The 23,485-nt window shown below is 40.5% G+C and overlaps 1 protein-coding gene and 1 non-coding gene across 3 annotated transcripts in view; both read left to right on the forward strand.

Moving 5' to 3' along the window:
• The window catches only part of HS6ST3 (heparan sulfate 6-O-sulfotransferase 3), a 292,241-nt gene that overhangs the window by 202,704 nt on the left and 66,052 nt on the right, over positions 1-23,485 (forward strand). The gene's annotated exons all lie outside the window — the stretch shown is intronic.
• Positions 9,201-9,273, forward strand: TRNAR-UCU (transfer RNA arginine (anticodon UCU)). The gene has a single exon. It is a non-coding gene; the product is annotated as a tRNA-Arg (tRNA).

Genomic DNA, 23,485 nt, shown 5'->3' on the forward strand with positions numbered 1-23,485 from the left:
AGTCAGGAGGAGTGGTGATGAAGTCCAAACAGATGAACAGTTGCACTGCTTTCCCCAGACCTTTTCTGAGGATAAATGTGGCTTCCTTCCTCTCCTCAGTGAGCACTGAATGTGAAGATGATGTGGATGCTGCCATTGCCATCTGGCTATTGCATTGCTCCTCAAACAACAGCTTGGGCAAAATTGCTGACTCAGATGTGAGCCTCATAAAAGTGAGGCAATGGGTGTGAATAAGAAATATTTCCAAGACTTAGCTAAAACACTGTTCTCACCCTTTGTTGCTAATTACTGCTCTGCATATGCCTTCTATTACAAAGACTGAATAATAACTTGGCGTTATTTTTTAAAATGAGAGGATGAGAAGGGAGACAGGTGAATAAGAATAGTGCAAGGAACATATGGAGCTTAAAAGCATTGCTTATGAAATAATACACTCTGATTTTCCATATTTATGCAATGTAAATGATATTATGGTGAGGTAGCTGCTGCTGCTCTGCAGTTCTGCCGTGCCATGGAGGAAGCAAAGAGCTTTCCAAGCCAGAGGCTTCCTCTGGAAGCAGAGAGGATCCACTAGAAGAAGCCAGGGGGAAGTGGGGTGGCAGGGATGAAGGCCATAACTGCCAGCTAAACACTTTGTCAGAAAATTGTATTCTGGCTCAACTAATTATAAGTTTTCTTTCTTTCTCTGTTCACCTTCAGGCGATATTCATTAGGGCTGTGTGTTTATATTTACTAAGAAACTGCAAATTTGCTGAACAGTGTGATTTAAAGTCTCAGAAGCATTTGAATGCATCAAATAATTGTAGCTGGAAAAAATCCAGGGCTTAATTGGAAGTTTTCTATTTGTTAATCCCATAACTAATTTGGTGATTAGGGCATTCACCCTTGATGTGGGGGAACTTTTTTCAGTTCTTCTCTCTATCTCAAGGGCACAATCAGAAATTTCCCAAATCTGAAATACACCTAAGCACTAGATATCATCCTCTGCCTTTCCTGCTGGCATGTTTTCACTGTGGATAAGAGACAAGGACTAGGACCCAGTCATCTAAATCAGAGAGTATTTTTCTTCTTGCTGCCTATTTCATCTGCTGGTAAAGCTCACTATGCAAGAGGGAACAGTCCAACAAAATATTAAGGACACTTTTAGGCTCTCATGTAATACTTTTCTATAGGAGTGTTACCAAAAAAAGGAGACTTTGACAGAAATCTCTGCTCTGAACTAGTTAAAGAAGGAATTTCAGTCCAAATCTTTTTTGCCTTTAAACAAATTCATGTTGTTGACAATACTTTGAGGTGGGTTAGGTTCAGAGAGATTCTCACCTACTTCCTAAAGGAGTGTGGGGGGCAGTTCAGATGCTGGCCTGGCTCAGATAACTACTGCTCAGTAATTCCCAGCTTGTTCTTTCACAGTGCTGTTTAACTGTTAAAGTGGGATTAATTAATTTGGAGTGGGGGAGAATAAATGACTGAAAGAGGGTAAGTGTTGAATACTTAAGACTTTCCTGCTTCATTCATTGTGTGCTCTCTTTTCCCATTACAGAAATAAAGTCTTTCACTGTCTACTCCTTCTATTAACCTTTTTTGTTGCCTCTTATGTCCCTTACAAACTATAACTTGTCCTGTGTCATAACCTTTGCAATATTACTCCTACATGCTGGTGCTGCTCCTGTGTCCTTGTCCATAAATAGGTGTCCTTATTTAAGCTTTCTGTATAGTGATTTTTATTCTGAGGTTGCTGAAGGGTTCTAAAAGCAGTCATATTGTTTTATCACTGTGCTCTGTAGCCTTCCTCTGCAATAGCATAGTTCTTTGCTTTTGTATTTAATAAAATTCTTTCAGCTCTCCAGAACACTTCCATCCTTTCTGCTCCTCTCCTGGGAGACCTTTTCAACCTATTCCCTGGGTAGGTTGAATTCCACTTTTCAAGGTGATTGCCCTTTACACTTAATCCTTTCTTAAAATAGCATTTTCCTTAAAATAGCAAAATTCTTTTGCTTTCCTCTCAGCCTTGCTGAGTTTACTTTCACTTGATTTTCTCCATAATTTCCCATTAACGTCTATCACATCTAAATTATTTGCTTCTCTAATATCTTTCTTTATCTCAAAGAACAGTCTCCTACTATACCTCCCAAACCTTGGATTGTACCCTAAGCATTTTCACAGATTGTACAAATCAATGCCTTGCCTTCTTCCAAAATGGTAGCTTCCTACCATTAATGTAGCCTTTTTTAGGCCTTCTTTCTGGCCTTTATCTTCAACCAAGTCAAAACTGCCTTCCATCTCATGCATTTTTTTAATATGATGCAGCATACACTTTTTTTTTCCTGTGTTGTTAATTTAATTTCTGAAACAGAGACTGCTGAGTGCTTGGGCACTTTACTTCATCTTTATGTTGACTGTTGAACTAATTTGTAATTTGGAATAGGTAAGGACTTTAGTCAAACAAATGCTTAATTATTAAATATTAAATTTCCTTATAGTTTTCAGAATAGCAGTTTATTAAAAGATTTAATTTTAGTTTGGAGTTCATGTGAGCTGTTAGTAATTACACTCAGTTTAAGAGCTATGAAATGTTAATTAAAAATCTGAAATGTAGAAGAAATTAGGAGAAACTGGCTAATTAAACAATATGATCATTTGTAATGGTTCCAGTTGCACAGTAATGTAATTTGGAAAAGAAATTGTTTGAGAAGTATTTAAATAATTATGGGAGATAATTATGTGTTGGTGTTTGCTTTGCAAAGTATGCACCACATACTGAACTTTCTTTGAAATCACTGCACCTAAAACATGTATGAACTGTTTGGGACTTAGAAATTACTTGGAGTCGCTATCCAATTATAAGTAAAACATTACATCTTTGCTATGGATGAAATTGCCCTCTCCAAGTCCTGCCTTTGTCCTGACTCATCTTACAAATGTGCTTCCAAAAGACTGAGTGACCTCTTCCCCAGATCAGGACAGTGGAAAGATACTGTAGATAAGGAGACTGTCTTCAAACTCCTCTCATGTTCCTCAGAGGGTGCTCTACAGGGAAAATGAGGTGCCAGGAAATTGCAGTAATAAATTATTCTGCCAGAACAATTGCAGTTGTACACACATGATGCTGGTTTGGGTTTTGCCTATTTTTCTTTTATGTGTTTCCTATATTCGTTGCACATGTATTTGTAGCTCTACAGTCTATTGTATTAGTAACTCATTTTCCCAGTACTTTTCCATGGCCTTTCCTTAAGCAGGAAGACAAAACAAATTTCAGAGCTCCAAGGCCCAGGGGGTACAAGGCCCTGTCCTGTCTTGGTTCTGCCTGGGAACCAAGGCTGAGAATAACTGCAGGAGATAGATTCTCATGGACAGAACACGGCTATTGCTGAAGGGGAGCTCCAGAGAAGGGCTTGGCTTGGGGGAGAATTCCATCACCACTTGTCCTTCTAATTGGTGCTTTTTATCAATTATGTTAATTTCCTAAAACCTATAAAAATGTACTCACCCCTGGGAGGGGTAGGATTTTGTGGACATCTTCCCATAACTGCCTCTGAAGGCCTTCAAATAAAGATCCCCTTTTATATTATGTCCTTACGTTTCCAGGTTAGGAAAAAGACAGCACGCATTATGGGGAAGGTGGCACCACTGAAAATAGGTGAGGACTGTATTCTACAATCTCAATTACCAAAACAGTATCTAACATTATGAGTAAAACCATAGGCTAAGCACTTCATCCATTTTTGCATCTTCTTCTGAGCTGTTGAGCGCTGAGCAGTCTTTTACATCTGGCTTGTGTCACAGAAGAACCTGGCCCACTCTGGAAATCCCAGCCCTTTCACAGGTTTGATGAAATGCTTCTGACTGCTCCTTGAAAATGTGGAAACCAAAATGTTTTTCACTGTGTAGAAGTGAGGAGTGTTTTCTTCTGACACCAAGCCAATGGCAGGTGTACAAGTTGACACAGAAGACACCAGAACTGCTCTAGCATGAATTAGCTTGAAGAGAGGTAAGGCAAATGCCACATTAATTCTGCTCTCCCCTAAAGAGTATAATCTCTGATGACTGATAGGTGTTTTGAAAAGAGCATTTCAGATAACAAAGCGCTGCAGAATACTGATGAGAAGATATTTCACCTTCTCCTTGTTACTGTAAATTCTGTGAATGCTTTGATCTTACAATGTTACGAGACACACTTTGTTATCTTAGGGGATATTTTCTTCTTAAACAAAAGTAAACTTGTCTGTAGTTTTGGTTAAATTATTCATGAGGAATTCCAGTATTTCTCTCCATTTTGCTACTTACTTATGATGAGATTGATCTATCAAATATGAGGAATCTAACCTTTCCAGCCCTACTCTTACAAGAGCATGAGGTTTCCTGTGGCTCGGTGGGCTACAGGGTGTTCCTTCTGCAGTTCTGATTCTCTTTGCTAGTGTTGTTTATGCTTTTTGTTGGAGTGAGGAGTTCACACTCTTTTAGCTTCAAGCATATCTTCTAAAGCTGGGAGTTGGTTATGAGAGAACAGGGTTGCTGTTTGCTGGTGAGTCCTAATTAAAAATGAAAATAGCATTTTTAGAGAGCCATCAAAAGGCCCTCACTTATCACAGTGTCTGAAACTGTGCAGTCAAAAAGGATGGGATTGATGAATGCAGCACGCAAATGCTTTTCATTAAATGGTACTTAATGGGAGAGACACCGGAATGAATTAAATGGTATTTACATCTACTTCTAGCATTGAAAAATAGATGTCAAACAGTTCACCCTACCAAGACAAGATCTTTTGGGACTTTTCTACCCCCTTTTCTCTCTTTGCCAGAATCCTTCTTGTCCCATGCATGGGTCTGACTGTCTGGCAGGATTTAGTCCATTATGATTTAAATCAAATCTCTGGGCTTTGAGTTACATGAGATAAGCCAACGTATTTGAAATTCGTGATGCTAATTTTCTCTGGACTCTGGCTTGATAGCAGATGCCAAGTTCCTGCCCAGAACAAATTTTACAGCTCAATTCCTTTTTCCCTAGCTGTTGGAAAGTGGTGAGCAATGGGTCATAATTGAATAAATTTATAGACATTCCTTCAGTACTGCATTTTTTAAAAATTTTGGACTTTATTGACAATTAAAGGCAGACGCACTCAAGACTCAAGATACAGAGCTATGCTTTTTAACATAAGGTATGTTTTATTTATTCAAAATAAGTGAGAAAATGTAATGATCAGAAGCCCTGATTAGTGAAGGTTTCATGCTAATGAGAGAAACCAGCATTTTTACATTTTGCTTGCTTTCCCCTGGGTTAGAGAATATTTCTGTCCTGAAAGCTTTGCCTTCTGCACAATTATTTAATATTCAGTTAGGCTTAGGGAAAATGGCAGGTTCTCATTCCAAACCTTCAATTTTAATTAAAACAAACCAGCAAACAGGATGAGGTGTCCAACCACCCTCCATCCTTTAGTCTCTTCCAGGAGACTTCCATATTCTAAGATGTTTTTTATAATGTGTTTACTGGTCTGGAGAACTGAACAGCAGCTCTCAAATACTATGTCAGTATGGTCACAGTACTTTCAAGCAAAGGAAATAACAGCTTATTGAAATTGGGAACTTTCTGGTTCATGCTGGTTTGCTTAGTTGGATGGGTGTAATTCAGGTTTGTTCAAATGACTGTAATCATTTTATCTGAGTTAATGAAGCAGCTATTACACTTTATGAAGCAGATATTTATAATTTTGTTGTCAGTGATACTTGGGAAACTTAAGAAGAGATGCTCAATGAATTGAGGAAATCTTTGTATTAAAACACAGTATTTAAGCATAAATGCTGCTACATGGGGAAAAGGACAGGATAGCAAAATCACAAACTTCACCACCAAAACAAAAAAATCATGTTAGATATTAGGACTATCTTATGGTGAGGGTAAGGAAATGCTGGAATGGATGAGGGGATGCCACAGTTTCCATAGGCCGTGCTGAAGGTTGGTAAGCACATCTGTCAGGAAGGCATTTATGCATACTCATGACTGGGTGACCTTTTGAGTTATTTATTGATTTTGCGTCCCACACTTTGTATATACAGCTAGTTCAGGGTTACACAGGCTGTTTGAAGCCATAGATTTCAGATAATTTCCACTTTTGTAGAAATTCAGCTGAGGCCGGGATCGTGAGCTGCTTATGCTGCAGCTCTCGTGATTTGTAGATGACCATGAATGAGATTAGACTGCTAAACCTTTTGTTAAGATTTCAATACCTAGAGTTTGAGCCCAGACAGACACCCAGTCTGTTGAATTTCAGGAGATAGCTAATTGCATTCTTGAACTTGTTGCTTATTCACTAAGGTCCCTTTATGCTTAACTCCGGTGGCCTAGGAAAGGTTCAGGCCCTGCATGTGTTATCAGACGGATTTAGAAAAGTAGTGTATAAATCTTCAAGAGATGTCCAGAAAACGAGATATGGGCAGATCTGAAATGGATTTTGGTGGGAGGCTGTTCTTTATTGCATGCTGGGGTGTGGGGAACACAGGTTCTGGTTGCTGATCAGCCTGGAGATGGATGACCTAATCTCCTGGCAAGGGAATTGGCCTGACTGATTCCCTGGTAATGAATTAGTCTTGAGATGTCCTCAGCAGAGCTGTCACCTTTTGTGCTGTGAAAGTTGGACTGAGGAGGGAAGCAGGTAACAAGAAAGCTGGTTTAATGGGTGAGGAGGATGCTGAACTCATCTTCCCAGCTCAGGGTTCCTCAGAATATGGATTAAACTGCACCATTACTGATAAAAGCAAAATCCATTCTTAGATCTGATTGACTGAAGGCTCCATTTCCAGGCTGGTACCCTGTTCTCTCACAGTAATTGCACAAATTGAGCAGGCTTAGTCCCCCTCTCAAAATGCACACATTTCTTGTGCATTAATAGAGTCAAGAAGATAGTCCAGTTATACTTCAGAGGGACTTACTTGCTCTGAAGAAGACTCCCCTGCTGTAGTATACATGACTAAGTTATGCACATAATCATAGTGAGTTGAATTCAGCCCTGTTTCTTAAAAGAATATTGTTGCTTACTTTTCTAAAGATTGAAGACAGTTGATGTAAAAACTGATGTAAAACTATGAAGAGAAAAGTCCAAATTCAGCTTAGAATGCAGGAACTCGCGGCTGGTCATGACAAGTGTCTTTATCTTCTGAACATTGCAAGGGACAGTGGCACTCGGCGCTGTCAGTTTTCTCCGGACTAGCTTGCAAATTAGGAGGATGAAAATCAAAAGTGAGTTGGGGAAATGTACTAAAAGACAAAAAGGGAACAGTTAAATGCAAAATACTTAAACAGATGGTTCTGCCCCAAACAATAAATCCAGTTCAGGAGAAGGAGAAGAAATGGGGGAGGGAGGTTGGGATTAATAAACCAGAGGTAGTTCAGTGACGAGAGGGGTAGGAGCAGCAGTCTCAGCATTGGGGAGGAAGTAAACATCTGAGGAAACTGATGGTGTTTGGGAGGGTTTTCTCCGCTGCCAGGAGGACGCCTGAACCTGTGACTCAGCTTCCTTCTGCATCCTCTGCTTCGGGATGAGGGGCCTGACCCATTTGGATGGTCTTTCTCCTCTTTCCTCTTCCTATCTTGCTTCATAGGGCACTGGGGCAACCAATGCCCCCACTTTGCCACAGAGGTGGCAGGGGTGAGCTGCTGTCATCCTTCTCCCAGATCCCGGTGTCATTGGTCTGGTGGCGGTGGCAGCTTTGGCGTCTGTGTCTTCTGACGTCGGATACTCTGTAAAGGCTACGGAGGCTCTTTTGGGGCACGCTTTTGGGTCTTGTAGAGGAACCGTCCTGGCACACACTTCGATCATCATTTCTACTGTAGGTCAGGGGTTTCGAGGGAGAGATCGGATAGCCCGCCTGCACGCTGTGTTGGCATTGTAATAAGCCATCTGCCTAAGCATCTCCTCTCTCTCCCTTTCTCCTGGACCCTGCGCTTCAACGAACCGGTAGAGTCTTTCTATAAATTCTAGGTAAGGCTCCTGTGCGCCCTGCCTTATTTATTCTTCTTCTAGCTGGGAGGTGATAGTAGCTAGCTTATAAAAGGCACGCTCCGCAGCTTTCCCTGTTTCCCTAAGTTGTTCTGTGAACAACGCCTTTGCCTGAGCTGCCTCACTCGCCCACTGCCCGGTGCCTACAAGATGGTCCTCAGAAATTACCAAGCCCTTGGTGTCATGAGATGTGGAGGGGTTCTCCCAAAGCGTTGGGAGAACCTCCACAATCTGCCTCCTCCATTCTCCCGCTCAGACCCTAAATTCAACGGGTCTCAAAAGACTGGAGAAAAGAGCTCTCAGGTCCGCAGGCACCAGATTTCCCTGTGAGACCACTGTTCGAAGGAGCCCTCGGAAATATTCTGATTCCCGGGAGTGGTCACTCTGAGCCTTGCACAGTTCTATTATCCGGGCCTGGGCTATGGGTGCCCATTGGGCCTGAGCACTTCCCTCCCCGCCGAGGCGGTATGTAATAGGGGCGGCTTCTAACAAGGGAGCTTGCTCCGGTTTCCGGCTTTCCCCCCCCCCCCCCCCCCCCGAACACAAAGCGTGAGAGCTGGTGGGGGAGGGAACGGGGGGCTGAACCGGGGGAGGGGTTTGAGGAGGAGCTGAAGGTGGGGCGGAGTGTTGAGAAGTGAGCGGGACGGAGGGAGGGTATGAGGGAGGGGTAACTGGGCAAGGGGTGTGGTCAGGGTAAAGGAAGGGGTTGGTGCTTGGGAAAAAAGGGTTAGCGGAAGAAGAAGGAGCTCTGGCGGCAGAGACCGCGTGGTCCCCGCCATCTTGAACAGTAAAGGAGCTACTTTGTGGAATTTCATTACTAAACCGAACAAACTTAGGGGTTGAAACTGGGGACTTAGGAACTGGGGTAGAGGGTGAGGATAGAGGAGGAGCCTGGCCAGGGCTCCTCGAACAGGGAGGCTGAGCAGGTCGAGAGGGAGCAGGGGCAGAATGGTTTCCCTGCTTTTTGTTGGCCTTTAAAATCCCTTTCGAGGGCTCCTGCCTGTGCGAAGAGGGAGAGGGCTGGGGGGTAAGGATGCGGGAACCGGGAGAACTGGGGAACAAACTCTAACAAGAAAGATCCTTTCTTGAACTCCCGGCTGGGCGTAGCAAAGTTAATACTTTGCTTGCCCAGTATGCCACATTAGACAACCGGGGTTCCCCAGCGTTAACCTGTTGGTCTAATTTGGCCACAACGGCTGCCCAAAAACGTGGCTCTGTTGCGCAATGGATAGCGCATTGGATTTCTAATTCAAAGGTTGTGGGTTCGTGTCCCACCAGAGTCGCCAGCCCGGCTAGCTCAGTCGGTAGAGCATGGCACTCTTAATCTCAGGGTCGTGGGTTCGAGCCCCACATTGGGCGCCATCTTGCAGAGGAGGGCATATGTGGCCCGAAGTTTAGAGTCCGGCTAGCTGAGGGCGAAAGGCCGACGCCCCTCTGCAATTCCTGGCCAGCACCCTTCGGCGTCTGATGGCCTCGGGCTGTGCTGGCTGCGGACTGGCGTACACCGCTGGTATTGGGGAGGAACGGAGCTGACCATTTCCCGGGGGTCAAACATCGGTTTATTGAAGGTGTTGCGGGATCCAAACGCAGGGAAACCAACCGGGAAGAAGTTCATCCATAGGGGGTGAAACAGGATTATAAAGGAGGGGGGTGGGTACAGGCGGAACCAATCGGGAAAGGTGAGGGGATGAACTTCACAGAACTGACACTCCATGGAAACCAATAATCAAAAGGTAAAGGAGGTGTCCTGGGACCCCAGCCAACCACCATCTCCAGAGAGGAGAAGGTTCTCGAAACCTGGGAGGAGAAAGGGGGTGATTGACTGGGCCCAGGGAGGAGACAACTTTCACTTATAAGGGAAACCAGGGGAGGAGCAATTACATATCGGCAACTATGAATAGCGGTTACTATAGCAACTTAGCTGACAGGCTAGCACTGGCGGGAAAAACTGGGGGAACGAAACCATTTTCACATAATAGGGGAGAACAATACATAAATTGGGGGAATAACACAAGAAACTTAACAACACACTACAACAAAACTACAAATTAAATGTATTTCCAGTGTGTGCAGAAAGTTCGAGTCTTCAGGAAACTGCTGACGGTCACTAGGAGTGACAGCTTCATACTGTCATAATGACAGAAAAAGGCAAACATACCAACTGTATGTGTATTTAAAAAAAGGAGTGCTGTTTACCTGGTCTGCAGTTGGTCAACTTGAAAACAAGAAAAATGAAGAATATTTGCCTTCTCTAAGTCATGTCCTTTCATGCCTCAGGTATATTCACCAGACCTGAGAAAAATGTAAGGTGGTGATGCACACTGATGCAAAAGGGATCTGAAATGTTCCATGTCTTCTCTTCCCAAATATCTCCCAGGGCCACCTGGCTTTTCTTTACATTCCTTGCTCCAGTGAGGGTAATAATTTTAAAGTTTACTAAGAACCACAAACTTTCTCAAAATCTGCTGGCAACTTCTAGTCAGGACCATCACACCTATGGGGCAAAATATGTTTGCGGATCTGTGGGAAAAAGCCCAGTGTGTGTCTGGTCCCTGGACATTTTGTCTGCATGAGAGTTGGATAAATGATAAATTTTTACCCAATACTGTTCCTTTTAAGAATATTTTTATTCAGTTCTGCAAGGAATAATGTCTTAGAATATTAGTTAAAGTTTAAGGTCTCAGTCAGGCATGTGCTGTAAAGCAGTGTACAAACTACCTCAAGTTCAGACAATTTTGACTAGGCAACAGATGAGCAGAAGGACAGAATGTAGGTAGAGACATAGGCACTAAAAACAGAAGTCAGTCTTCATAAATTCACGTCAAAGTAGTCATATTTAGTAATGCATGTGCATAACAACAGAACATTTGCTGTTAAAGAAGGAACCCAGAGAGCTGGTAATTTCCAGTTCTTCCCCAGACAAAAGGAATGTAAGGGGAAGGGTTAACATTTTTTTAAAAGCCAATTTAAAAAATGAGTAGCCAAAACTACTGGTAGTAGGAAGAAGGTGTGAGTTCACAGTAAGAAGGCATATTTAATTTTTAGTAAACAAAAAATCCTTTTTTTTTTTTATTTCTGCTTTCCCATGAATATTTATAACTGTGAAAGATGAACTGACAAACTACATAAGGAAATACTAAAATTAACTGCCTTTTTTATGACCTTGTTTCAGTCATTGTCACGTAAGATTTTAGTTGAACAATGCCTAATATTTTCCCACAGACTTATGAGTTTTTCAACTTGACTAAGCCCACTGAGCATTGAAATTCTGTGTGAAGAGCTCTGACATTATTAAATTTGGCTATTACATATGTGCATCTAAACAAGGACAATATGAACCTGTATTAAATTTGGGTTCCATCATGCATATTTCCTCAGAACTTCATATGGAAATGCTGTACAATTTTCTCTCCTCTTTGCCTAAACAAGACACTGCAGCACCTGTGTTTCTTTGGTATAAATCAGCAAATCAGAGCAACTCCAACTGTGATACCTCCAGATGAAAATATTAATGCCGCATCTGGAGTTGAATTGTGTACAAGTTATGGAACTGAGTTTTTCTAATACTCTCTATCTCTGCACAAGGCCGCTTATAGAAAGTGCTTTATATGGTAGCATAACATTCTGTAAATGTTACACAGATCTTTTTGGCATTCTGTTTTAGAGAGTGAGGTAGAATTCAGTAGCTTTCAGGTAATGCCACAAAGTCTGGGAAACACAAGGATTTAGGTTTCTCAGACTAATTGGAGGCCTCCATTGTGAGGTGAGTGAGACCTACTCTAAGTGTTAATTTTATTAAACTGATTGAAAGAGAATCAATATATACATTTAGTTTAGTAGAAGAGACAAGTAGTTAAGGTGAGCTGTATTATTCTAATTGTGGTCCAGTTACCTAAGTGTTTTTGTTCAGGTTAAACCTTATCCCCTGTTGGTTCTAAAAACGGGTGTCCACCACTTCTCTTAATGAACTCTTCTTTAGTTTGAAGGCAACAGATCCATATGGTGTTGCACAGGACTTAGGGGAATATTTTTTTTATTGAAATTGAAAATGACACCATGGAGAAAGCGACTGAGCTATTTAGATTGGAATGGTGCATGGACTAGCACCAGTGCTGCTCTAATGGTGTGGGATGCATTTGCATGTATGCAGGTGCTCTGTTTTTCATGTGAGATTGGGGCACTGGCAGCAAAATGTTGGGATAAATATCAACTCTTTTCCAGAGCACCTTTTTCTCTCCTTTGGGACAGTCATTATAACTGTGACCTGTGTGTAGTTGCATGTAGTCTCTCTGGAATCCCTTTCAGGTTCCTCAGGGGAAATCTTGAACCTGGATGGTGCAGCCTTTTGATTGAAAAGCTTTGTTCAGAAACCACGAGATAGTATCAGGGCAGTTTGGGAAAGTACTGCTATGATGCATGTAACCACTACAGACAAAACCGTATAGAAAATTCTTTGGGGTGTGCTTTTTGTAACATTCAGAAAGGATAAAACACCAAATCTTTGGAAAAGCAAACTGAACCACTTAGGGAATAGCACAGAATTGAAAAGAGTGAACCAGCTTAAATAGAAGGTTTAAAGTCTCTAATGACTGCCTAATGTAATGACAGTAGTGATAAAATAAACAAGTATGTTTTAAGAGTGGGTTTTTTAAAATCTTATTTTGCATTTGTTTCCAGAAGAAGGAGCAAAGAACAGGAAAACCCACTGATATATAGCTTTTTCTAATTGAAACAATCTTCACATTCATTTTTGAGGCCTCGCTTTGCAAACCCATCATACTGTTTATGCAGAACATTAATTCAAGTGGTTTAATCATTAGCAAGCTCCAATCAAATTATTCTCTTTAATTTTTATTACACAGATAATGTTGTTTGATATATTTCATGTTTGCTTACTATTTCTCTCATCATTTGTGCCCTTTCTTGAATGGAAATAAATGCTTTACAAGAAAAGCTAGAATTTTACATCACATTTATAGTGATTGCATTTATTATATCTTTATTACTGTAGTTCTGTCAATGTCAGATTTCCAGTTTGAAGCAACAGATTTACTGAATGTCATTATTGTTTCTAGTCACTGTTGGACTGGGTTTTCTGGATGCCTATCAGCTATCAATGCAAAAACTTCAGCAGTGTGTCCCAGCAGATAAAGCGTCAGGGTCATGCTTGCAGCAGTCCTTCAGTGGGGACAATGTTCTGTCAGAAAGGTCTCTGCTGCCTGCCTGTCCTGTTGGGCACCCATGAATATCTGTGCATGTCCTGCAGATTTTCAATTTGCCGGATCCCCCTTCTTCCCACGTAATTTATATTCATGTGTTAGGAGAGGAAAATGAGCTTTTCAGGTTTTTCGATTCAGAGTTGGTATCTTAACTGTAGATGAACTCATGCAAGGAAAGAAAATATGCTCTTGACACCTGCTAGTTGTGTTGAAACAAAAAGTAATTAAGGGAAAAAACTTGACATTAAAAATAGAAGATTGTAAACAGCAGCTTTTCTCCTTTCTAAACACTAAGATATTTTAGCATCCTAAAGGATTATAAGATACAGTGATATCTTTGAAACTGCACTGAACACACAGATTCTGGATTTCTCATAGTCATTTATGCTTTTTAACCAGTGATATTTGATTTTTTAATTTCTACATGATCCAGCAATATATTTCAACTTTTAAAATACATTGTTGTTATAATAATAGAGGACTATGAATTTAAACTTGAGTAGTTTGTCAAGATTACCCATTTATTTGTCAACAGCTGTATTTTAAAGAGAGAGGATATTTTTCTGTAAATGTTTTTAGGTTAGACATTTTTGTCTATTGTGACATGAAGGTGATTTGAGGAGTGACTATTGTGCTTTGGGCACTTTTACAGCACTTTTCAGTTTATGGGCTGTGAAATGTTTGTTTTGTGACTTAAAGCAGCATTATGATTTCTGTAAGCATTTCATCTTCATGGATGTGCTGTAATCAAATTCATATTTTGAACCCTAATCACCCTATAAAGTGATTACAAAAGAAAATATGATGTTATTGCAATGGAAATGTATCTGTTTCTGACGGATGGCTTACTGAAATACATCTGTTTGATTTTGGGGATGAGTTAATGACTTCGCTGAGCACACTTTTTCATACACATTGAGCATGCAGGTTGTGGGGTTTTTATATATTTACTTAACAGCATCTTTCAGTTGGCCGTGCTAAGGTAGATGTTGAAAAGAAATTACCTTCATGTGTTCTGCACTTCTTTCTTTGAAGAGGTTTTTTTCAGTAGCTCTGATTGATGATCTGTGACCTGCTTTGTTAGGTGCTCAGAGTTTCTTTGAATGCATACTTAAGTTTAACAGTTGTGATCCTCAAGGTCTTCAAGCATTTGGTCTTGTGTTAATTTACCTGCAGGGGACTATTAACTTGTCTTATTATCTTGAGGTCGTTATTTCCTGTCTGAATGAAGTGAAACTCAATTAGCATTTTCAAGTGTTCCAAATGTTAATTTGGAGAAAAGGGAAAGGAAAGGGATAGGAAAATAAAAAAGGGAACAAAGGAGTAGAAGGATTTGGCCTTTAAAATACAAAGCTGCAGATCCATTTCCAATTACACCAATGCAAAGCTACCATTAAAAGTTTTGTCTTCCAAGGTTGATTTAAGAGCCCTTTACTCCTGACTTCATCAGAGATGACAGCTTGTCAATATATAGATGCCTGTTTTCAAGGGGACATCTCTGCTTCACATAGGAATGGTAGCCAGTGCTGCATTTTTGTTTGATTTCAGGAGAATCAGGAAAAATATTTGGAAGTCCTGCACACTCATGGATTATGATGATGTGCATTTGCATTGTAACTGGAAAGCCTTTGTTCTTGGGGGTGTTATGTTTCCCTAGATCCATACCTGTGATCTTGGTGCCTGACTTCTGTTTAACAGGTGTTGGGAGAGTTACACACCCAGGAGATCCACAGTGCAAAGCAATGCCCTGAACTGAGGAGGTCAAGTGCTGCAATTCAGGCTGTATCTTGAATTCTCACCCTTTTCAGGTTTAATTGTGTGCATCAAACCATTGAAAGATCCTCCTTCATCCTTTTCAGGAGCTTTATACAATTGTTGTTCTCTATAAACACATGAATGGTGCAGTCTTGATTTTAGTCTAAGGATGTACAAACTGATGGAGAATTGGCTTGTTTGGGTTTAGGGATTCTCTCCCAGATTTGCCCTGAACAGGAGAAGGGTTAAGGGCCTTAATTTCTGTGTAGCTGCCTTCAAGAGGTTGGTCTCAAAATGTTGGATTTGATTTTTATTATTAGCTCAACTGTTTCCACCTCTTCAAGCAATAGAAAGTTTCCCATCAAGTGGTAGTGATTTAAGGCAATATTTGGCATCCTGATGTTTGAGAATCAGTTGATTGTGTGTAATTAGCCAGACTCAAGAATGCATTAGCAACACTTCAGTGAACACTGCTTCTCTGTCATCAAAGCTGATGCATGAGTTTGAGGCAGAAGCAGTTATCTGGAGAACTGAGTAACAAATGGGATATGTAACTTCCCTTCTGAAGGGTACTGATTTGAATCCAGCCTTAATAATTAATGATGTTATAAAGTTATCTAAATATCAAATGGGAAACTGTAAATCCAGAGTGAAAAGGTGTATCCCCTACCTACCTGGCAGGCACAGTCATTGCTGGAGGACTTACTTGTGCTTTGTTTTGTTTAAAACTTCAGTGCCAAGGTTGCAAATTATTATAATATTAATTTCCTTGGGGTAAGTCTAGTTACTTTATTTTCTTGTTTGCTAAACTTATGTGAAGCTACTCAACAAATGTTTAATTTCTGTATTAGCATGTGTATGATGCTGGGCTGAGACCTTGAAAGGAAAAAAAGGGGTCATGTCATCTCCAGAGATGTGGAAAAAACTGTGATGTGGAAATAGAACACAGTGTTTCTGTGGGCTGAGGGAACAGAGGAGGGTTTAGTATTTCTTGAAGTAATGCCACAGATATTATTTTGTACCATCTTGCACCCTCTGTCTATTCACAGCCATGCCCATCGAGATACCAGCTGTGCAAAAGTCTCACATTCTGGAAAGGACTTTTTCAGAGAATGCGTCGGTCTGTGTGGATTCCCTGCCAGTTCTACCCCACGTACTGGTGGATGAGGAATGCTGAGGAGATGTTAATCATGAAGATGTTAATGATGAATAAGCAGTGAGCTTGTTAGGATACACAAAGTAGGGCGTTGGGAGCAGTGTAGGTATTTGGTTGCAGAACAAGAGAACTCATGTCTGGGAATAGGAGTGCTTCAGAGCAAGAGAGAATGAAACAGGAGCAGGTCTTCCCTGGGCAGGGTTGTGTCAAAGGGGTAAGGAGGAGAGTGTTGTCCTGGCCAGAAGGTGGGAGCAATGCCCACCATGCCTTGGAGGTACAGAAGGAGCTCACATCTGTCAGTAAATGCTCCCAAGCAGCCAGGGAAGTGGGAGATAGTGATTTATGTTCCAGCTTCCTGCACCAGGTTTGTGTGTATAATGAACTTTATAGGACACTACAGATGTTATACTTTCAGTCAAGAGAGACAAAGGTGTTCCCATTCAAGAAGGAAAGTGTATTCATCAGAATTATTGGGTAGAGGGAACAGGAGGGCAGAAAACTTCCTGAAAATAAGGTATGGGTTCATTTTTTGCAAAGTGATCATAGGATGGGATCCTGCTCCAAAGAGATACACCAGAGGAGCCAGAGAAATGCCAAGTCCTAGAGCTTACCCAGACCAAGGAAATCTTTTGGACCAATTGGTGCATGTATTCAGGAATACATTTAGAAGAAGTGTCTTGATTTCAAGGCTTAAGACATGACTGTGACATCTGATTACTGTATCTCTGTGTGCTGGAAATGACATATCTGTTCTTTTTCTCCCTTTGGTTGGTCTCTTCTGTTGGTTTTGAGGTTATTTCATGAAGTGAACATTCAGAGTAAAGGGAAGGTAACTCTTGAATCCCTTTCACAGCAGGAGCTGTTTCATGTGTGTCACAGTGGAGTCATTGAAAAGCGGGGAAAGATGTAGTGCAAAGATAAAAATGGAAGTAAACACCTTAAAAAGAGAAATAATAAAAGACTGTGCTTAGCACATGACCACACAGTGCTCTTTCATTTCTTTATTATTTTCAGGTCAGTTTTGTACGTGTTCATTTTTATTTTGTTCCTTCACTGTGTACTGAACACATCACTGGTTCAAATGGATCTATGAATGGACATTGAACCTTTTAGCTAGAAGGAGGCCAACTGCTGAACCCCTTGTTGATAACACAGTCACAATAAAGTAGCCTGGCTTTAAGATACTATTTAAGATATGAAAGGCAACCAATATAGGTTCCAAAAGTATCTGCTCTTTTCATTTTGCCTTACTAATGACTAGTAAGTCATTAAATCAGTTCCCTAAATCAGTTCTCATTGTACTCTTGTGTGTCACCATGAACCATACTTCTATCTAGTGACTCTAGTTGAAACCCCAGTTACGGAGAAGAAGACTGAAGCACTGGTAAGGAGAAAAGGGTCTGAGTGGAATACTACTCAACTCATAGAAAATATCCTTCATCTGCAACAGAAAGCAAAGATTTAGTCCTGAATACAAGAACTGACCTGTTCTTCAACTGTGCTGTCATCAAGTGCTCAATGACTACGGTTTCATTTAGTCCATGAATATAGATGGCTAATTCCTCGGGGCAACTCACACTATTAATACAGAGCATATGCACAACCAGCACTTAGAGAAGAACTATGCTCAGTTTCTGGTGGTTTGACCTTATTCACTGGGGAGAAATGGCAATCTCTAAAGGGAAGGATTCTGACAATAGGGTTCCTAAGATTTCAGTAGTTTTGCTTTAGTAAATACAGACTTTTAAAGAGAGTGGTAATCAATTTATGAATTTGGGCAGTTGATTTGAGACCTTTCACGTCTCTTAATTTTGAGCAGCTGGTAAGAGAGTTTTTACTCTGACTTCATTATGGAAATTATGATACAGTGGGATGGTAATCATGCTCCAAGTTAGACATTGTGCATAAGTGCATTCTGGGCTGACTGGCAACAGGAGCAGTTGGGAAACTGACCTTGAGAAGATAATCTCAAAATAGACAGAAATGTATTTCTTTTGTCTGCATGACAAAGTGTAGAACAGGGAAAAAAGATATGTAATTTACACAATACAGAAGGTATACTCAACTATAACAACAAAATGCAGCAGTATAAAATGTGAAAGCAGTGAATTGTGAAAGACTCATTAGAACATAAGGATGTGACCCTTGCAAGACTCCATCTTGTGTGGCCAAGATCTTCTAAGTCTTTTGGCTCCCCAAAATACTGCTGTACTGCTTTTAGCAAATGTAGATAAAGCTTCTTCGTATATAGAAAAAAAGTTAAAAGTTTAGGAAACCAGCCAGCGGGAAAGTTGAGAGAAGAACTTCTACAATGTCAGTAGGAGCAGGAGGAATTTCCATTCTGTGGCTCTTGAAAACCTTTTGTGGTTTTTCTCTCAAATGAAAAGAGATTCAGCTTCCCAAACTGTTGGCAAATAGACTCCATTTTAAGTCTCAGCTTGTACAGAGAATGTACAGCTAGCAACTCTTCTGTTTGATAGAAACACATTCTAGATTTTTTTTTTTTACTCTAAAAAAATCTTTTTTTTAGATGCCTGAGTATTTTATCACTTGCAATTATTGGGATCTTCTAGTTTAAATTTCTACAGCATAGTTGCAAGGGATTTACATAATTCCCCCAGATGTTCTTGGCTGCAGCAGAGGTCCCAGTCAGCCTGAGAAATATTTTGCCTATTGACTGATGAAAACTGAAGAAGAAACTTTTTGAGTCATTTCTTCAGTTCCTCTCTTTATGCAACATTACTTCCCAGCAAATATCCCTAAGTAATTTAAATTACATAATTGGAGATGTTTTCATCAGCTCTGATTGCATTCCATATTGCTCATCCTATTTTTGATACGTATCTTTTGGGAGCACTGCTTTAGGTTAGGTATAGCTTCATCTGCTGGCTGGACATCTCCACTAGAAATGCAGTTCAAGGCCTCCTGAGGGGGAGCTGCCCTTTGAGCTCCCCTAGGAGTGGCCACCAGAGCTGATGCAGACACCAGGAGTGTGATGCACTGCTTGTGTCAGTGCACCTCAGGCTCTGTGTGTGGGTGATGAACACTCTGTTTGTGCTGGTGGTGCTCACAGAAGGCAGCAGACATGGGGAAGGGCACCCATTTGTGCTGGTGATCTACCAGACATGGGGAAGTCTGGCTGCAGACTTCACGGTCTGTGCAAACTGGCAGCCCTGCTGTACCTGTGCTACAGCTGTGTGGCACAGCAGATTAATCTGAGTTTGCTGTTCTCTGCCTGTCTCTGCTTTCACTCCCAGTTTTGTGGTTTCTCTCTTGGTATAGCAGTCATGCATATCCGTCTCAGATGTTTATCTCTTATGTTCTGCCTAGGCAGTGTTTTCTGCCCGTTCTTTTCAGTCTTCCTGATCTAGCTGCTTCCTACTCCCTGTTTAATACATCAATTTAAAGCTTAGTGAACTGTTTATTGTTTTTAAATTGTTAATGGGGATGTTACATAAATCCAAGACATCAGCATCATTCTGGACTTTTCTTTATCTATCCTTGTTTCATACTGTTTTCACTTATTATCTGTCAGCAATCTTAATTTATATTCTTTTCAGAGAGTTTTTGCTCTGTGTGCACTTGTTTTTCAGCTGGAGTATTGTGTGGTATGACAATATACTCTGTATTTTGAAAATACTGCTTCTGTTTCATTCCCTTACTGATGCTTTAACTAAAATTTAAAATCCAAATTAAGGTGAATATTTTTAAGCCAAGTTTTAATATTTTTTTATAATAAGTAGTATTTTTAATCTAATTTTTACATAAGTAAATTTTTAGTGGCATGGCCAGGGAAAGCAGGTAGATTTTTCAAATACAAAAATCTGTATATTTTTGCTCAGAAATCTAAAATAGGCCTAAGTCAGCCTATTAAAATCTGAATAAGTGTATTACGATGTGAAGTAAATACTGGCATCTTGAAAATAATTTGCATCTCTTATGGCATGTATTTATTCAGCTTTGTAGTTTTATTCATATTTATTTATCCAAGTGTGGAAAACCCAAAATACTGTTTGACCTCTGAGGACAGTCTGTTTGGCAGTCCTAGATACTTTCTTGGTATTTTAATGTTTAATTGGGAAAAGAGTCAATTTTTAATTTGTGTGTGATCTTTATGGGTTTAAAAATGTAGAGGAATGGTCATTGCAAGTGCAGCCTTTCTTCTTCTCAATGTGAAGGCAAATCAAAGGAGCAGGGTGTGGGTGGCACCCAGGAGAAATTTTATTTCTATCCTCTTTGGAGGACAGAAATTGAGTCAATAGAAATTGAAAGAATTATGATCCCTAGTAAAATTTGTAGTGATTTTAGTTCTGTAGGTGTGAAACCTAATAGAAGAAACCACTGAAGAAGATGCCTTAGTGGAAGAGTCTGTGTGTTGCTCTTTCTCTGCCAGAAAAGTTTTTTAGTGAAATAGGGATACCTGTGTGGAATATTTTTTTAAATGCCTAAGCCTTAAAAGCTCTTTGTTGCACCGATCTATCTGTGTTTTTGACAAAGTAGATTTGGACATGCCTGAGGTGAGAGGCATGTCAGCTGTCACTGTCTGTAGCTGGGAAAGTGTTTTCCAGTAAAGGAGGGATTCATGCTCCAAGCAATAGTCTAAGAGCTTTGTTGCTTGGGAGCAGAGTTTTATGTGCAAGGAAAGTTTGTGCCCTGTGGAAGTCTTAGGAGATTAAAGACACTCTGGAAGTAAACAATGCAGACCCACATTTCTGTAACGTTCCCCATGCGGGAAAGGGAATGGCAGCTGTAGTTGCATTACACTGTTCACAATGTAATCACTATCTCATCAGGGCATTGAGCATTCAAGTGCCTTAGCAATGTCTTCCTTCACTAACACATATTAGACTGGGAGACAGATGTTTATGTCATGTTATTTTATTCCTCATCAATCAGCAGTTTCCCAACCATCTTATTTTTAACTTGATTATTTACTAATGAGCAATAAAACCCACCATGCCTGCAGCAATGTTTGCACAGTGGGTCGTGAAATAGCAACACACACACTTAGTTTTATTTCTTTTCATGTTTACCACAAATCAAATCCTTTCCTAATGTGTATGTCCTTGTTTAAACCTAAATCACATCAGGGTTTTTGAGTTCTTTCAGTTGTTTCCTCTTAGTTACGGTCACAACATTTTGTCCACTGAAGTCTTAGCAGCTTGTAGCAGGCTTGGAGACCAAGCCAGATAAGTTCCCTAAAGGCTAAATGTCGGGATGCTGGAAATTCATTTCTGATTTTTTCTGGCTTCCTTAGCCTGCATTAATTCTGATTTGTTATGAAGTGGATCAAAGCTAATAGGAAGTGAAGCTTCTTTCAGCTAAAGTAAGTAAAGGGGTTGAGGTGAAGGGGTCCAAAGATGCCACAAGGCAAGATGGCTCTTAAATTTTAGAGTGACATATCCAAAGCTCTGTAGTCCTGGAACACACCGCCTCATATTATCTGTTTGTATAGCCCTCCCCTTCCAGAAAGCCAAAAAAGGCTTTGGTTTTGTACCCAACAAGCAAGTTCACAACAATGACAAAGCCAGAGTTGAAAAAACTACATGACCAGGGTGCACAGATGAGCATAGGAGGAGTGGGGGGAGTTCCATTAATGTGAGCAATTATTGAGAGAGAGATTATAAAGCCGCCATTCATCAAATCAATTGAAGAAGAAAAAAAAAACCTGTCATGTTAGAAGGAAACCAAAGCATATGGAATATCAATGTAATTTTCTTGAAAACTTATTTGGCTAACAGGAAAACAGAGAACATATATGTATTGAAAGGGAGTGAAGATTGAGAAGCCAGAAACTATAATCATAAAAATTTAACTCTAGAATAAACTAATCATTGCATGACAGCAAATTTAAAATAGAGCACTGTACAAACCGAATTATCTTTTTCTCTGCTGAAGTTCTAGTGTTTCAAAGTTATACCATGTGAATTATAGTACCCTAGAGAATGCTGAGACTTAATTACCCAGAGTATGCTAAGCTGCTTGTGTCAATCTCACTCTCCCATGTTCCTTTTCTTGAAGGGAAATTAAGGCTTGCAGTGCCTTGGTTTTCTTTAACAATGAAGTGTGCTGCAGCTGAGGGCAGTGTCAGTGATGCAGGCTTTGCTCCTTGTGCTGGGGGTTGTATTCATTTGTGGATCTTCCTCAAGTTTATTTCACAGCCTTTGACTTTATTTTGAAGGTAATCCAGTGGCTTGCATCAGTTGGCTTTATCTTGGCTGCACTGCTTGTCAAAACTGAGGTACTTGACTGACTGGTATAATTCTGTAAATGTTGTAGTTAATTAATGTCTGCCATGACAAGATGGGTGATTATGGTTTCTAAGTAAATTAGTTGAAAGTAACTGTAGAAAACAGTAGAAAGATTACTAGCTGATGGTTATTTTCAGTACAAGTGACTGCTCCTCTCCTCTTGTGTTGATTTTATCAAGGTTAGGTAGGGATTGTATGCACAGAATCTTGCACCACTGCAGCTAAATGGTTTTGATTTTTGTTGTGGTTTTTTTCCTCCCAGTGTTATTTAAATGGATGACTATCTGGCATATAGACTGGCCTTTATTTTGTGTCTGGCATATTCTTTTCCTTCAGCCAGGGAGCAAATTGCCTCTGCCCAAGGTGTGGTCCCCACTGGGAAAGCCTAAGAGCAGGTTAGCAGAGAAGAGTTACACCTGCCATCCTTCAGGGATTCATTACTTCTAATCTGTATCAGTCCACATTTTAAGGATGGGAGGAGGGAAGGCCTCCTCCTTCTCTCTGCCTACCAGAGCTGCCATGATTAATGTGGGATTAGCCTGAGTTAATGTAGAGAGGTTCCATCTCCTGCTTTGAGAAAGGGCTGAAGGGGCAGATTGAGGCCAGCAGATAGATAGCTGGGACCTGAATGGATTAGTTCAGAGTAATGCTCAGCAAGGCCAGGATGTAAACAATACTTGATCAACCTGATGCTGAATACCAGAAAGGAGTCTGTGGTAGGAGGATGAATCTGAACCATAAGGATGTACCTCAACAAGGAGAGTAGGAAAATTGAGAGGGCTTCTTCTTTCTCTTTTTGTTAAAAAGATATATAACCCCCCAAGAAGAAAATAGCCATTTTTTCATTCTGTTTTTAAAAGGTTTGATTTTTTTTCCCCCTGGCCTCAGATACATTTTTCAGCTATGGTAGAAGATTTTCTCACATAGTTCTGGTTTTTTATTGCCTGACTATAAAAGACCTTGATATCCACTTTCAACCGTTCCTATAAAAGTTATTGGTATAGCAAAATCCCAGTATCTTCCTTGTAAAGTGCCAGTCTCTCCTTGAAATCTGCCTTGTCCTCTAGAAGGTGGTAGTTTTTTCAGCCCGAGTGCACTGCAGAGAGTTCATTAC

The sequence above is a fragment of the Zonotrichia albicollis genome, chromosome 2, assembly GCF_047830755.1.
Source record: "Zonotrichia albicollis isolate bZonAlb1 chromosome 2, bZonAlb1.hap1, whole genome shotgun sequence".
NCBI classification, from domain to species: Eukaryota; Metazoa; Chordata; class Aves; order Passeriformes; family Passerellidae; genus Zonotrichia; species Zonotrichia albicollis.